The following is a 13,273-nucleotide window of genomic DNA, read 5'->3' as shown; positions in this document are numbered from 1 at the left end:
GTAAATCACAGTGCTTGCATCCATAGAAAGCTCACAGCCCCACGCAATGCACGAAGAAATATATGCTTTTCTGATTCTTAGCGATGAGCAACCTTTGCTTCAGATAATACATCCCCTGACTTAAGATATCAGTTAGTACCAGACGTGCTGGTCGCCTTGACACTAAAGATCTCTCTACTAGACTGAAAGTCAGCTCTCCTCCCAGTTACACGTCAATTGCACGTCATGCTCAAATTGCGTGCACAAGTAGGGCAAAGTTCCAGCCTGCCATGTAACTCCTCCTCTATGTAGCCACCCACCTATCACCCACCTGTGACTCATAAAGTGTACACCCTCATGCACGCCCACATGCTCTTATCTCTTTCTTTCATGCTCTGCCTGGAGCGCTCCTCCCTATGTACAAGGAAAAATGTATATATGTGTTGTTCTCTGTAAATAATGTTAGAAGACCCTTCCTGAACCTCAGTGGTGATGGAACAGATTCTCCCTTAACTCGAGTTATTGGAATAAAGCCCTTTTAACTTGGACACCACGGACTCTCTGCCTCTCATTTGATACATGCTAATTGTTAATGCCTAGAAATTATGCCAGGGTAATATTTTATTTACCACAAGATACTGTTCTACGCTTGGCACGCGAAAAAGGCGAAGTACATTACGAGAATATCACTTTAGCCTTCTACCCTGACTTCACATAGGCCATGCAGGACGCCTGCCGTAAATTCACAGCTGTGAAGAAGAAATTACGAGCGCAAGAAATAACGTATGCTATGTTATACCCTGCGAGGCTGAGGATCCACCACCGGGGGAAACAACATCTCTTCAGCTCTCCTCAGCAAGTGGAAGAATACCTTAAACGTGATCGTAGATCAGCATCCCGGGAAGAATCTACCCGACGGCGCTCCCGGTCCCACTCGCCGCTGTCGGAGCCCGGTTGACGCCACGGCGCTCAATGGGATAAGGACAATAGCAGAGCCGTAACTAAGAGGTCTCTGGACGCTATGCCGACTGGTGATGTATTGTTACAGAATGTGTTGATTGCTAGACATATTTGACCGCCCGGACACTCGCCTCCGTCCCGTCAGAATGACCCCTAAGATAACTTGGGTTGTGGATGGGTGAGATAGAGAGGCTGAATGGGTGCAGTGAAGGCCCCTAGCGGTCCCCGACTGAGGGCGTTCCCCCTAATTTGGGTGTGTTTTTTATATCTTCTCTGTATTGTCTGAATTTTTTGAGGTACAGATGCATTTTGTAAGATTGGGGGAGAGTAGGGGGGGGGCTATTCATGGCTAGTTAGGGGGGGCCAGTGTGGGAGGTGGGGGGAGAGAGGGTTGTACCCGGCAAGTTGGGGTCGCCGGTTTGGTTGGAGGGACATTATGCTATAATGAATATGTTGATATGTGCTGAGGGCGAGACAGTACTCAATCTACATATACTTATAGGCATCCATCGCTATAGGGACAGTGGGTGAGACACAAGCTCTTCGGACTATCAAAGTGGCTACGTAGAATGTTCGTGGCCTCGTGGAATGTTCGTGGCCTCAATGACCCTAGGAAACGCAGACAGGTATTGGGATATCTTGATAGACATGGGATAGAGATTGGCCTCCTACAGGAGACACACCTGGCCCCTGGTGGCTCTCCCCAATTCGCCTCTAGATGGGCTTCATGTCGAAGCTTTGCGTCCTATTCTACTTACTCTAAAGGAGTGACCATCTTGATTAAACGCAGCGTGGCGTTTGCGCCCAGCGGGACGAAGTCTGATGCGGGCGGTAGATACTGTACGTTGTGGGGCAGGCTCTACTCACATGACTTATTATTTGCCTGTTACTATGGTCCTAATATTGACAACCCCGACGCTCTGCTTTCACTACGGGGTAAGATTCAAACGCTAGGTATTACATATATAATCCTAGGAGGTGACTTCAACACGGTTTTGCACCCGCAACTAGACAGGTCATGGGCCCTCCCAACCCATTACACAGTCACACAGAGGACGCTAAAAGATATAGTGGACGGAAATTACCTGATAGATTCTTGGAGATACAAACACCCGAAACTCAGAAAGGGCACACATCACTTGGCGTTTCACTCCACCTGGGCCCGCCTTGATTACATGTTTATGTCGGTGGGAATGGCACATTGGCTGCACCAAGTGGCACACTTAGCCCATACGTTGTCCAATCACTCACCAGTTGTTGCCGAACTTCAGATTTCCCTAGAATGCTCCCCATATTTAAACTGGCGTCTCAATCCCTCTCACCTCTGTGACACAGTGTTTAAGACAGAATTGGAACAGGACATTCAGGATTTCTTTGACCGTAACCGGACTTCTGTCTCTAGTATTACGACAGTATGGAAGGCATTCAAAGTTACCGTGAGGGGGTGGTGCATAGCCAAGGGAGGTGGCGTCCTTAAGACCTTGCGTAGGGACCTTCAAAAGCTGGAGCCTGACTTGGATGAACTGGAACACACACTTACTCACAACCCGAACGACAATAGGACTAAAGCCCAAATGCGAGACAAACTAACTGAATACGAGTTGATTGCAGATAGGGAATGTAACTTTCGTGGGAAGCCACACATGGCAGGCATTTATGGTGAGGGAGACCGTCCAGGGAAGGCACTAGCGAACGCAATTAGATCCCCCAAATTCGCCAACTATGTCACTGAAATAAACGCTGCACAAGGAAACACCTACAGAAACCTCCCGGACCAACTCTGCGTTTTTAGAGACTAATATAGTGCACTTTACTCCTCACATAGGGCGATGCCACTCGATTTAGCTACCTATTTTGAAGATACCGCACTAGCCAGGCTAGGAGACGCCCAACAAAAGTTTCTTAACGCAGACTTGGAGCTCGACGAGATTACTGAAGCCATTATGAAGATGCCCCGGGTTTGGACGGCCTCCCGATAGAATTCTACAAAACTTATGCTCCCTTACTAGCTCCCATATTGAAAGAAGTCTTTTATGCAGCGCTAAAGGAAGAATGCCTACCTCGCACTATGAGAGAAGCTCTCCTAACCTCATTGCTCAAACCCGACTAACCCCCTACACAATGTGATTCTTACCGTCCCTTGTCCCTGCTGATTTGCGATACTAAAATATTAGCGCGTGTCCTGGCGACACGTCTAAACCTCCTGATGGAACGCATAGTTTTGCCGGACCAGGCAGGGTTTATTCCCAACCGTGCAACATCGCATAACTTGCAGACCCTTAATGCGGTACTGCAGGATATAGATCCCAACAGCGAGGAAGTAGCAGTATTTATTGACGCTACTTGCTAATTTGAAGCCATTGATCTGCTTCAAAAAGGCTTTCACCCGACGCACATTAAGGGGCATCTCCTAGACCACATTTTTAGCAATCTAGACAGTTTAAGGGTCGAAACACCTATACCACTGCCCTGGACCGATCACTATTTAGTACCCTTTATATGGTCCACTAATACCCCCCGACTTCACAAAATAATAATAGACATTAGGGAAGAAAATGGGCTTCGCTGCCCCTCTCCAAGTGGAAATCGGCTCTTACTGATCATCTACCGTCGAAGACGAAGAACCCCAGTACAGCCACCACCGATTATGACAATTGGATTCTTAACACCCTTGATCAGGTTCTCCCGAAAGAATCCCTGCATTCTATAAAATGATCTAAAGTAGCCCCGTGGTACTCCTCTGCCCTGAGAACCATGAAACAATTGTGTCGTAAACTGGAGAGAGCTTGGAGGCGAGAATACTCTCAATCCAAGAAAACAGAGTATAGAGCCGCTATCAAATCATATAAGAATGAATTGAAAGCTGCACAAATCCAATTCTAGGACTCCAAAATTAATCTAGCTGCAAACTCCCCCAGAGAAATTTTTAAAATTGCCAAGTCTCTAATCTCTCCTCCCCCTGAGCGTCTGTCTTCGGTCGGTGCGCTGGCCCGATGTAACAACCTAGCAACCTTCTTCTCTCAGAAGATTCATGCTATTTACTCCTCTTTTTCCACTGATGTAAAGGATCTGGATACCACCACAGTCATCAAGCTGGACTCCTTTGTTTCCTGTTCGCTTGATGAGTTCCCTCTCTTAGATCCCATTTCATTGGATAAAATATTCCCCAAAATCATCTCAGGATCCCCCAATGACCCAGCACCCCCGCAGACCCTTTTCAAAGTCTTTGAGGCCATTCGTCCTGTCATTTTAGATGTCCTTAACTCCTCCATCACCTCCAGCTCGGTCCCAGCCCAGTGGAAATGTGCGATGGTTAAGGCCCTTTTAAAGAAGCCTACCTTAGACCAGAATAACTTGGCCAATTTTCGCCCAATCTCCTTACTCCCCTGGATGAGCAAGCTGTTGGAGAGGCACATCAACAACATTTTAGTAGATTATCTAGAATCTAATAATCTGCTATGTGCCTCCCAGATGGGATTCCGCCCCCAACACCGAACCGAAACTGCTTTATTAGCTGTAACGGAAGAAACTAGAACTGTGCTGGACCGGGGAGGGAAAGCAGCCATTATTTTATTAGATCTCAGCGCCGCGTTCGACACGGTTAACCATGCCACATTATTACATCGTTTAGAGGGCATGGGCGTGTCGGGCGCGGCCCTGGAATGGCTGACCTCCTTCCTGGATGATCGCTTCTTCCAGGTGTTTGAGGGCGAGGTAGTATCCTCTAAACAACCACTTAGCTGTGGGGTCCCTCTGGGCTCGGCCCTGAGCCCCACGCTTTTTAATGTCTACATGAGCCCTCTAGCAGGGATAGTCCATCCCTTTGGTGTGCGTATTGTCACTTACGCGGACGATACCCAACTGGTGGTCTCTCTGGATCACACGGAGGGATCATCTAACCCCTTGGGGCCCTGTCTAGAGGCTGTAGCCAAGTGGATGCAATCTTCCTGTCTCAGACTCAATGGGGAGAAGACAGAGATTATGCTGCTGGGCAATCTCGCACCGACCACTCTGGTTTCCATCTGGCCCGCCTGTCTTGGCTCCCCTCCTTCCCCTAAACCCCACATAAAGAGTCTTGGAGTCTGGCTCGACAAAGCACTAGATTTCTCTGTACAGGCCACCAAAACGGCCTCCACTTGTGTCGGACTAATGAGAATGCTCCGGAAGGTGCTCCCTTTGCTGGCGAGGAGAATCATGGTTCAGGCCTTGATACTCTCCCGCCTGGATTACGGAAATGCGTTATATCTAGGAGCCCCGGTAGCAGTGATCAACAGACTCCAAGTCACGCAAAATTGCGCTGCCCGACTACTGCTCAACATCCCCCGTTGGCAGTCAGCCAAGAAGGGCCTAAGGGAACTTCACTGGCTCCCAGTAGCTGCTAGAATACACTTCAAGGCCATGTGCATTGTACATAAAGCCTTCCACCGAACAGGCCCTGCCATCTTGCTCCCTTTGGTCGTACCCTACACTCCTTCGAGAACCCTCTGTTCCAGTACCTTGCATCTAGCCGCCACAACCAAAATCAATAAAGCTCGCTGGGGAGGCCGGGCATTCTCACATATTGCGGCGAGAATGTGGAACTCTCTTCCGCCGAATCTCAGGGAGAACAACAACCGGATGGCTTTCAGGAAAGCTTTGAAAACACACCTGTTTGTAAAAGCGTGTTAACCACCCTGGCCCTCGTCACAGTAATCAGTTGAAGCACTGCGAGGCCTCCGGGTATGTACGCGCTCTATAAATATAATTTTTTATTTCATTTCATTTCACTAAAGCGTTTGATTCACTAGAATGAGATTACTTGCTGGGCACGTTGCAAAGGATGGGAATACCCCTCAGCTTTATAAATTGGGTGCAATTATACTGCCAACCGACAGCTACAGTATTGTTAAACGGCTCTAGATCTTCTCCCTTTAGGATTTACAGAGGCACACGCCAGGGATGCCCATTATCCCCTATCCTCTTGGTGTTAGCTATCGAGACATTAGCGGCAAAACTCAGACAGCATCACAATCACCGAGCCCTCATTTACCCAGCCCGACAACTATTCCTCTCCCTCTACGCAGATGACATTACACTATATATAAAGAAACCCCAGGATAATCTTAATCCCGTGCTGCGCAAAATCACGAAATTCTGGGGCATTGCTGGGGTGCAGATTAACTGGGCTAAGTCTGCTATATACCCTTTGACGGATAAAGTACAACCGCACCAGTTAGATTACCCCCTTGGGTGGGAAGCGGACAAACTGAAATATTTGAGTATACGCTTTATAAGGCAGAAGGATGCCCTGATGAGAGCCAACTATGGGACGACACTAGACAAAATCACGGATAGTATTACCAAATGGATACATCTCCCACTTTCAATGGCGGGTCGCATCTTCCTTATTAAGATGGTACTACTACCTAAATTATTATACCTCTTCATTAATATCACATGTAACCCAGGAAGGTTCTTTTTTCACACCCGTAGAACCCAACTGACACGGCTAATATGGGGAGGGAGGCAGGCGCGACTTAGTCTCAACACTCTAATGCTACCATACCACCTGGGTGGTTTTGATGTTCCCAATTCTGAGCGTTATGACTGCGCGCAGGACCATTTTGCCGCGTATTGGTTCCACCTGCCACCTTATATGGCGCACTTGTCGGTGGAGGATGGCTATATGACCCCAACGTGCCAGTCTGGCTATTTATTCACACATGTAGGGGAGAGGGATCGAGATCAGTCCACGGTCGACTGCACGGTGGCGGCGTGGAGACGTATTGCTCGTGCCATGGGGAGCTCCTTTCTGTACTCACCTCGGGCGCCCCTGCTTAATGATCCCCGACTACAAGTAACATGTGAAGAAATATGCGGCAGGATGTTAACTGGGCTTACTTTCCGCACTTGGGGAGACCTTTACACACAAGGCCAGTTTCGTACCATAGAGCAATTTTTGGGTGATCATCGGCCTACAATAATGGACACATTTTTGTACACCGACTCCGACGAAGGGTTCGGGCTGTCACCCCTGCATTCCCAGACGAACCTGATACCCCCCCGCTCCCCTACATGCCATATTGCAAACGGAAGCTCCACACCATGTCATATCGCTACTTTATAAACACACACAAAGTGCACCCTTGACTACCCCCTTTTTTTTTTTTGTAAAACAATTTTTATTGCAGATTCCAAAAGTCACATGTTAGGGTATACACAGCGTTGTTTGCGCGGGACCTTAGCATTCACCGTGGTACCAAACAGTATGTACACAGCCTTGTAACCCGCATCCCTGAGGCCGGGTGGCAGCGATAGCAAGCAGCACATTTCCACATTACTCAGTGGTGGTTTATTCAGTGGTCAACCGCCTTCTGCTTTTAACTTTTTTTTTTTTTTTTAACCAAACCCTCCCCGCCAGTATCTCAACAGTGTGTACTGCGACTCCTGGTGTCATTGGGGTAATGTATCTCCCTCCCCTCCCCCCTCGCTCTCCCCCCCCCCCTCCCCTTCGGTGTGCTGCGGTGTCCAGTGCCTGTGTTCGGTAGAAATGCATTGAAGCTTGTGGGCCAGCTACGGAGTATAGAGTAGATCATGGAGTGTGTGTGTCCGTGGTAGGTGCCGGGATCGGTCTCGCCTCCCCTTGGACCCCGGGGCCATCTATGTCCTCCTCTTCCTCACTTTCCACTGCATCATCCCTGAGTGCCTGGACCAAGATTTCCCATGCCAGCGCCGTTTCCTGAGCTTTCTCGTCTGACCCTCGACGCGCCATCTGGTATCTGAGTGTGCTTTCTGCTGCCGCCCATTTCTGGAATTCGGCCAGCCATTTCCGGTGTGTTGGCGCCGTCTTTGATTTCCATCCCCTGGTAAGTTCCCTCTTTGCGATAAGTAGGCCCATATCTATGAATTTGCTCGTCAGTTTAGTGTTGCGTGTGTGTGGAAACCAGTGTAAGATTGTAGTCGCAGTGTCATATTGCAGGTCCCTGTCTGTGGCTTCGTTCAAGGTGTCGCCCACGTCCCTCCAGAAGTCCTGCAGGTGCGGACAGCCCCGCAGCATGTGCAGTAAGTCTGCGCCTAATAGCGCACATCTGGGGCACGCTGCGTCTTCTGCGCCAAAGTATTGTGATATTTTCTGTGGGGTAAGGTAGGCCCTATGGAGTACGTAGAGGTGTATTAATTGGAAGCGGGCGTTTCTGGTGCTTTTCCTGGCCCTCTGAACCAGTTGAGCCCACGTAGCGTCCGGGATTTCCTTCTGCAGGTCCGTCTCCCATTGGGTTTTAAGTCGCGTCAGGGGTTGTAGATTGGCCTCGAGTAGTCTAGAGTGTAGACATGTGACTGCCTTAATCGTTCCCGCAGCCATCATCGTATATTGGCATGCAGGTGATGTTGGAGGTTCAAGCAGCCCTTCCCCCCAGTGCGCCTGGATCACGCGCACCACGGCCGCATGCAAAAGGTAATCACCCCTAGGAAGGTCGTACTGTTCCTGCAAGGCCTGGTATGGCATGAGCACTCCATCAGAGTATAGGTCCCCCACCACTTGCAGGCCAGCCTCCTCCCAGTTCTGGAGGTTCGACCAGTCACCGCCGTGTGGAAACGCCGTCAACATACCTAGTGGGATCTCAGGCGCATATGGATGTCCCGGACCCGCTCGCCTCTGCATGCGATTCCAACAGAGCCTCAGCGTCCGTTCCTCCTGGGATAGTCCCCGAAGTATGAGTTTCTGTTGTAGGGTAATAAACGCCAGTACATGGCGGGGGGTGCCAGTGTCCCTCTCCTGTTCCGGGCCCCGGTATACCCTTGCAACCTCCTGTGTGAAAAACTGCAGTTGGGCAGCTAAATAATAGAGTTCAAAATCCGGAACTGCGAGGCCGCCCTCGTTCTTCGGGCGGGTCAGGGTCGCCAAGGCTATCCTCCTCCGACCAGTACCCCACAGAAAGGACACTATCTGCGATTTCAGGCGACGAAAGACGCTTCCCGGTATCCACACTGGGAGCGTCCTAAAGAAGTACAACAACCGCGGTAGGGCTATCATTTTAAGCAGGGATACCCTACCTGTCACGGACAGCGGAAGAGTGGCCCAAAAGGCCATATTTCCTTGTAACGTACGGACACAGCGGCCTACGGCCCTTGACTACCCCCTTATGGGCTAGGCAAGACTGGGATGAAGACCTTGACACACCACTCACGGATGAGCAATGGGAGGCAAGCTGTACACACACGGACGCAATTAAGAGTAATAGCAGGCTACGCTTGGTACACCAAAAATGTTTACATCGTCTATACTATACCCCCGCTAAATTACACAAATTTCACCTAAGAGATAATGATTGCTGCAACCACTGCGGGATGGGAGGAGCGGATTTCCTACACCTGGCATGGACCTGCCCCAATGTAGCTGAATACTGGACGATGGTTTATGCGGGACTGTCGGATATGTTGGGGATTGAGATAGAGCCATGCCCACTCATAGCGCGGCTAGGATTGACACAAAACATCGTCAATGTGCATAAAATGTTTTTGGCAATGAGTCAATTATTGGCTAAACGACAGGTGGCGTGTAAGTGGGGAAGAGGGCAAGCCCCCAAAGTCAAAGCCTGGATACAGACTATGACCACCTGGCAGGACCAGCTACACTCTTATGCGGAACTGCTACCACTTAGATCGCGCCCGAAGGACATCTGGGGCCCACGTACTTCTTACCTTCTCAGGCAAGAAGCAAGCGAGGACAGAGAGAAGGACAGGGAGGGTAATGTTGGGGAGTGGAAATTTAAATATTACAACCTGACTCTGCTATATTGCGCCTCTACAAAGTTCACCATCCATCTGAGATCGTTCAGCTCCACTTGTCGCACTTGATGTCTTACCCTGTGTGTCTTGAGATAGCTGGGACTAGTTCGGACAGAACAACCCTATTGAGGTATGGTCGGCGACCATCGCTGATTTTTATGTCCCCCTATATGTCGAACCACTCATGTTATGTATATCACAATGCCGGTCACATTGCTATTATCTAGACAGTTATTTGATGTCTCTGATCGCCTTCTGTACAGTGCACACACTTATTATAGGGTATGGGGGGGAGGTTTTTCTTTCTTTTTTCTCTTCTTATTCTTAGCTCTTATAATGCAACATGTATATCACCATTCACGGGAAGGTGTCGTTAACATATTTGAATACTTGTATATATCGGACGACTGTATTACACTGATGTACCGTATTTATGATCAATAAAGGTTTTTTGAAGAAAAAAAAATCCAAGCCTGTCTCTGCTAGGTTGTGTATTCCTTGTCTGGAGTTTGAGTGGCAGGGGCTGTGGGATTCCAGGACAGGAGACAAGGTGAGTCAGCCCAGTGGTGAATAGAAAGATCTGCATCTAGATGGGAGGGAGGAGTTGCACCTGGTATCTGAATAGGACTGTGCCTTCCCTCCACAATGCTGGCTCCACCTCCTGTGGTATATCTGATGTCTCTGCCCTGCACTGTGAAAGGAAATAAGGAGTCATGTAAACAGAGTGCTCCAGGACTGACCAGATCTGGTTTGGACTAGGCAAAGGCCCCTCTGCCCTCAGAGGACAAAGGATTTTGGGGTATAAGTATTGGGACACTGATCCCAAGAATTTAGATTCGGTTGGACAAGAAGAAGAAACCTTTGCTGAGGAGAGGAACCTGAAGAAACTGAGGAGAGACTATCCCTAAGCTGAAGTGCTGCTTGGGGAATTGGCCTGCAGTGGTTGCCTTACTGCCAGTGAAAGGAGAAAGGAACTTTGTGTGCTTTATTCAACTTGTGAAGGATCTCAAAGGGCTTGAGAGAAGAGCTTGCTTACTGCTGAAGTCTCAGGGACAACAGACTTCAACCACCAGCTCCCCAAGAGTTCTTTGGAAGTGCCCGCAGCCGTTGTAAGCCTTCTGAGGGACTGTGTGTTGCCATCGCATCCGCTGCATCACGGAGATGTCACCGCTGTAGCTGTCGCACTGCACCGCATCACAAGAAACGTCTTGCAACATCGAAGAAGCATGTCACAGCCGCCGCATCACTGAACAAGGGTATCACCACTGCAGCTGTCGCATCGAGCAGAAGGGTCTCGCATCGCCGGAGAAGAGGGTCACTGCCAAAGCTGCTGTTGTCGCATCACGGAACAAGGATACCGCAGCTGTTGCATCAAGTCGAGACATCTCGCAATATCGGAAGAGCGTGCAGCATCAAGAAGAAGACGCCATCTTTGTTTCTTTGCACCGCATCTTCAACGCATCACAGTCTTTGCGTGTAAGGAACTACTGCATCACCATCCCTGCAACACTTTCATTGTAGAAGCGTTACGCATCTTAAGGTAGATTGACTCTGAGTGTCGCATTTTAAGATCTAAAGAGAACTAAGCTAATTCTACCATTTTAAGTACAGTATTGTGGATTTTTGTCGTTTGTGGTCTTGTCTTAAATCTATATAAAGAATACTTATTTTTATATACAACTTGTGAGGTGTCCATCTGTAGTGTCGTCACTTGATTACTGTATGTGTTCACAAATGCTTTACACACTGCCTCTGAGATAAGTCTGTCTGCTCGTGCCAAGCTACCAAGGGGGTGAGCAGGGGTTATTTAGGAGTGTAACCCCTTGCCCTGACTAGAGGCAAGGGTCCCCATTTGTCACAAGTACCTACCTGTGCCAACTAGAGACCCCCAAATCTAACACTATCCATTTACCATTATTAGGCACATGCACTACTGCACGTGCCAATTACGTCATTGGTTTTTGGAGAAAATTAAGTGTATTTTAAGCACCCTACAGGCTGACATGCTGCCAGTCCAGGTCTGCAACACTTTGGTGTCCCCAGAGACCACCAGGAATAACACAATAAGCATCACATTTTGAAGTAGCCCTGGGCGAAGACAGAGTTATCCCTATACGCCTGGGCGGATTGTCAGAAATTTACAGCTGCCTCACCCATCCCCCTCCTTTTCAAAGTGCCACACGGTGCGGAGTTTGGAAAGCGAGGCATTACAGCCTTTTACAAGAGGCTTTGCAGGCCGCGAGAGACCTGTGATGCAAGCAGCGGCAATCGGTGCAGGTAAGCATGGTGGGGTGTGAGATGGAGCGGGGGGGGGGAGGGGTGTCAAGAGACGACTGAATAGGATCTGTTTATTTATTTAATTTTCCCTATTACGTCATCTGGGGGCATCCCTCCTGCCCCGCCTCACTGCGCTCACCTGTACCGACCGCCACTGGATGCCACGGCACGTCACAAGTTACTTCCTTGTGGAAAAAAATTGACCTCTGTCGACACCAAGGCGACAGAGCAGTGGATATTTCTGGACAAAACGGTTGGCTAACTTAATAGGCTGCCTCTTTACCTTTCCTCTCGCTTCTCTTCCTCCCTTTCTCTGCTCGCTTGAACTCCTTCACGCCGTGGTTCGCCCCTCTGTTACTACCCCTGTGCCATCCCCAATCTACTTCATTTTCTATTTTATCTCTTTTTGAGGAGTAGTAGCAGAGGGCAATAAGTCGGGCATTTAGCAATGCCAGCATAGTCAATTCTGAATGGCTGAGAAGAAACAGATGCTTTATTCAGCACATTGTGTGCCTAGAAAGCAAGCTGCCTAATTAAATTAGGAAACGTTATTTCTAGACATAGAATGCCAGTCTGTATTCAACATTTCTGAAATGTAGTCAATTATCAAAGACGCATGTTTTCTAAGTTGCCTAACAAGACGTGGGCACTGGATAAATGACTACTTTATAGAAAAATCAGATTTGTTTCTTCTCCATCTAGCGGAATTTAGACTGCTGTCTGCTAGCATGACCACTGCTCTTTGTGCTGCACTGATAGGTCAAAGATTGGATGTCCACCTAATCTTCTCTCTTAACACCTTTTTGAGCCACTGACAGCCACTGTGAGAAACGTGCACAGCCTGCAGCCTGAACTCTATATCTCTCCGTCATTCGATCATGGCCCATTATAAAAACATAGAGGTGACTCTGTCCAAAGTATGCACTAAATAAGAGTAATGTGCTACACGAAAAAAGCACAAAAACACAGCATCATGGAAATGGCTAACGCTCAGCAAATGAAGAATAAGTAAAACATGAATTAGAAACCGGAATTAAATCACTGACATAGATTGCCTTCACCTTTTTTCCCACTATTTGTTCAGAAAGCGATTAGTGTTTTTTGTCTGTGAAATTAAGCATATGAATATAGTGCCCGAAGGAGATTCGTTTCAATGTCTTTTTTTTTTTTTTTTTTCGTGGCACTTTTTTGGGGAAATGTTTTATTTTGCATATTACAAACCTCAATTAGACAGGCAAGGTACATCTCCATTTTAAAATCATTCTTTTCTCCATTACACACAAGTGCGGTC

General features: G+C 48.4%; 1 pseudogene; it reads left to right on the top strand.

The window, feature by feature from the left end:
* Nucleotides 1-13,273, top strand: part of LOC144762447 (uncharacterized) — a 167,248-nt pseudogene that overhangs the window by 10,766 nt on the left and 143,209 nt on the right.

This window comes from Lissotriton helveticus, chromosome 6 (assembly GCF_964261635.1).
Source record: "Lissotriton helveticus chromosome 6, aLisHel1.1, whole genome shotgun sequence".
Lineage (NCBI taxonomy): Eukaryota > Metazoa > Chordata > Amphibia > Caudata > Salamandridae > Lissotriton > Lissotriton helveticus.
This window is presented reverse-complemented; position numbering and strand designations above follow the sequence as displayed.